Consider the following 3,592-nt stretch of genomic DNA (forward strand, 5'->3'; position numbering starts at 1 on the left):
GAGGTCAGGGGGTGGCAGTCGCTGTGAGTGGGAGCCACCCAGGCAGACTGCTCGGAGGAGGCACCAGGGCAGGTGGACCGGCTTCAGGTCTGACGTGTCATGCTGCGAGAGGACCCCAACTCAGAATCTGGCTATGGGACCGGGTCCTGGCACCACTGATTCTGTGGCCTCGAGCAAGATTCTTCTCTGAGTCCTGGTCTCCTCTTGGGTAGAGCTGGTTGCAGAGCTAAGGTGAGCAGCAGTGGTGATGTGTCAGGGCTTGGCACCAGGATGGGCCCCAAGGTAGGGGCCAGGCGAAGGAGAGGCCCAGGGGCTGGGACTTAGGGTGCAGAGGCTGTTAACACCGTCCTGCTAACCTCAGCCTGGCTCCAGTGCTGCCAGAGGACGTGGCACAGCTGAGGAGCGTCAGAGCAGCCTCCCTGGGGGGAGGGAGGAGCGGTATAGCCACTCGAGATGCAGGTGAGTGGAGGTGGGGCAGGGCTGCATGAGAAGAAGCCCAGAGACCCGTCAAGGTGCAAGCTGCTCGCAGATCCCTCTACGGCCTCGGGGTCACTTTCACCCTGGGCCCCACCTGCACTGAGTCTGGGACAAAATCTACCTGGGGTGTAGCTAGCCCACCACACAGCACAGGGGTCTGGGTATTTCATTCTGGGCATGGGGGCTGCCGTTGAACTTCTGGAAGCCCAGTCCATCGTCTGCAGAATGGGGGGCATCTGGCCCACCCCGCAGGTGACATGAGGCTGTCCTGTGTATTAGTCCAAGTGCCCGGCACACACAGGCACTCGGGAAAAGTCAGCTGTTGCCAGAGGAAGGTGTGCAGGGGACCGTGCGCACAGTGGAGGCGAGTTTAAGACCTTGAAGGCCCCAGGCAGCGAGAAAAGACAGCAGGCCTCCGTGGGGAGGAGCGTAGTTCCTGCCTGCTCGGGGAAGACGCAGCGGTACCCCCGGGGAGGAGTGGCAGGCTGGGCACCACTGCTGAGGTTCACCCACCTCGGTGCTCGGCCCTGGCAGGTTAGGCAAAGCCCTCCGCCCGCTACTGTGGGGCAGGAGTGGAGGGGCCGGGGCCTGGAGGGGCAGCAGGAAGGTGGCACTGAACTGGGCTGGGCACTTGGCGGTCCCTACTCTCTGCACCTGCAGTGTCCTCTGACTCCTTCCCCTCCCCACCAGAGGGCCCCTGCCTCCTCCCAGACTAATCATATGGGTGTGGGGGGGGGTGGCGGGCGGGCCGGCGGTCAGGGTTGGGGACCAAGGAGTCCTTTCCAGTCTCCCACCCCCTGCTCCATACACTCCCTCCCCCTCAACACACTGTCTTCACTCTTCAGCCAAAATAACTCCTCTTAGGTCCCCAAACACTGCTGGTTGACACCCCTGCATCCCTCTGCTCACACTGCTGCCTCTGCCTGGACTGACCCCAACTCTTATCTAGCTGGTGAACCCCTGGGCATCCTTCAAAACCCAGTTTGGATGACACGTCAGCTATGAAGACTTCCTGTCCCCCCAGGAGCAGAATCAATCACTTCCTTATCTTGTGCAGTTACATGATGCATCACATCAGATAACAATCTGATTAAGGTAATGTCCTCCTACAAGACTGAACAGTCTCCAGGGGCAGGAACCAGGGTGTCTGCTTCTGGAGCTGCCAGAGGGAAAGGGAGGCTTTGTCCCTTTGCCTAAGCCGCTGCCAAGCTGTGTGCCTGGCACACAGCTTTTTCTAATTTGAACAGAGGAGCAGGGGTGGCTCTGGAGATAAACTAGTCACGTTGGTCAAGGCGTGTCAGGAGGATGGAAGTTTGCATCATGGTTGGCCCTTCTCAGTGGGTGACCTTGGACAGGACACTTCACCTTAGTTTCCTCGTCTGTCATCTGGGGCTGCCACCTACCAAAGCGGCTGCGAAGAGCAGATGGGACAAGACCAGTGGACAAGGCAGGCGAAGTCCTGGAAGGGCACCTGGAGCAGAGGAAGCAGTCCTCAGAGTTGGCTGTGCTCACTGCTGCCACCAAGCAAGTGAGAGGGGCCAGGCCTGGGGCCTGTGGGTGTGCCACCGGAGGACAGAGAGGAAAGGGCCAGTGCCCTGAAGTCAGGTGGATCCGGGTTTGAATCTGCCCCAGCAGATGTCCGACTAAGGGCCCTTGCCAAGTGCCTCCTCTGGATTATAACCCCTGCCTCACAGGCTACTGCAGGGACAGTGAAGTGATGGATGGCACACAGTAGATGCTCATTAAATGACTGTTCCCTTCTGCCCAAGATGGCAGCTGAGATGCACGCCAGGGTGGCAGTGAGGCTGAGTCCCCAGAAAGCCCAAGCATCTCCCAGGCCTCCCAGGGTTGGCAGGGCCCCAGGGATGAGGTGGGGCCCAAGGGCCCCCCAGCAGTGCCTGGTATCCCCCACCTTGGCCCTCACACCGCATCCTGCCCCCGCCCCCCGAATTTGGAACCGAAAGTTACCTAGGTGTTGCCTTCGTCCCATTCGGCGCTCGGCCCCGCCCTAGACAGCCCAAACCCACTTAGGAGGCTCTCTTTGGGCCCTAGAATGTAGATAGGCAAAGGTAGCTGGAAACTAACTGCAAAATTTATTCCAGGGCTGCGGGCACTGTGGGGGCCTTAAGGGCACTTCTCATTTGGGGGCTGGGAGTCGCCAGCCTGGCCAGGGGTACACGTTTCAGGGGGGAGGACCGAGACACGGTGGTCGAAGGCGGGGGCGGGGATGCCCAGTCATCTCCAGCTGGGCGAGCTCAGCGCAAGCTGCAACCGCAACGTGAAAGCAGGACAGACAGTTGGATGCCCAGCCCGGCGACAGAGGACAGCTGAGGCCCCTCCCCTGTGTCTGGCCCTGGAGACGGTCTTTCAGGACATAGGACAGGAGTTGAGTCCCAGCTTCAAGGGTGTACAGTAAGGAACCCAATGGGAAGGGCCAGTGAAAGACGGCTCATCAGCAATGTCCCTGATCTGGAGACCCATACATCCTCCCCACGATCGCCCGGATTCCCACCCACAGACTCTGAGGCCCCCGCAGGCCAGGCTGCTGTTCCTCTAGTGGGCTGGGGTGGGGGTGGGGGTGGGGGGCAAGCTCTCCTCTGGATTGGAGTGAGGGCTCAGAAATAACGACCCAGCACCACCCATGGGGTCCTTGGTATGAGGGTGTTTGGGAAGAATCCATGGGCTGGTCTCGGTGCTAATCCCCAGTCCCAGCCTCAGACCTCAGATCTGTCCCCTGCCCCTCCACATACACACCTTTCAAGGAGTATCTAAATTAAGAAACAAATTAAACGGAAACAAACAAACAAAAAACTTCTTGACTACAGCTTTGCAGATAAATACCAGCCTGGAGGGCCAACCGTGGGTGGGGCTAGAACGTTGATTGTGCCAAACTTCTCCTCTGCCGGGAGAGGGTTAGAAAGATGATTGCAGCAAAATTCTTTGCAGATAACATGTCAAAATTCTCCCCTGCAGACGTCAGATGGGATAGAAGGTTTAAGGAGGAGGTCTTTGGGTCCTAACCAGTCTCCCAGTGTCCTCTAGGGCCCAACAGTCCCTTGCCTAATTTTACAAACTCTGTTATCCCTAGTTTACAAAACAGAGGGCTTCCCTCCTG

Source organism: Orcinus orca, chromosome 6 (genome assembly GCF_937001465.1).
Source record: "Orcinus orca chromosome 6, mOrcOrc1.1, whole genome shotgun sequence".
NCBI classification, from domain to species: Eukaryota; Metazoa; Chordata; class Mammalia; order Artiodactyla; family Delphinidae; genus Orcinus; species Orcinus orca.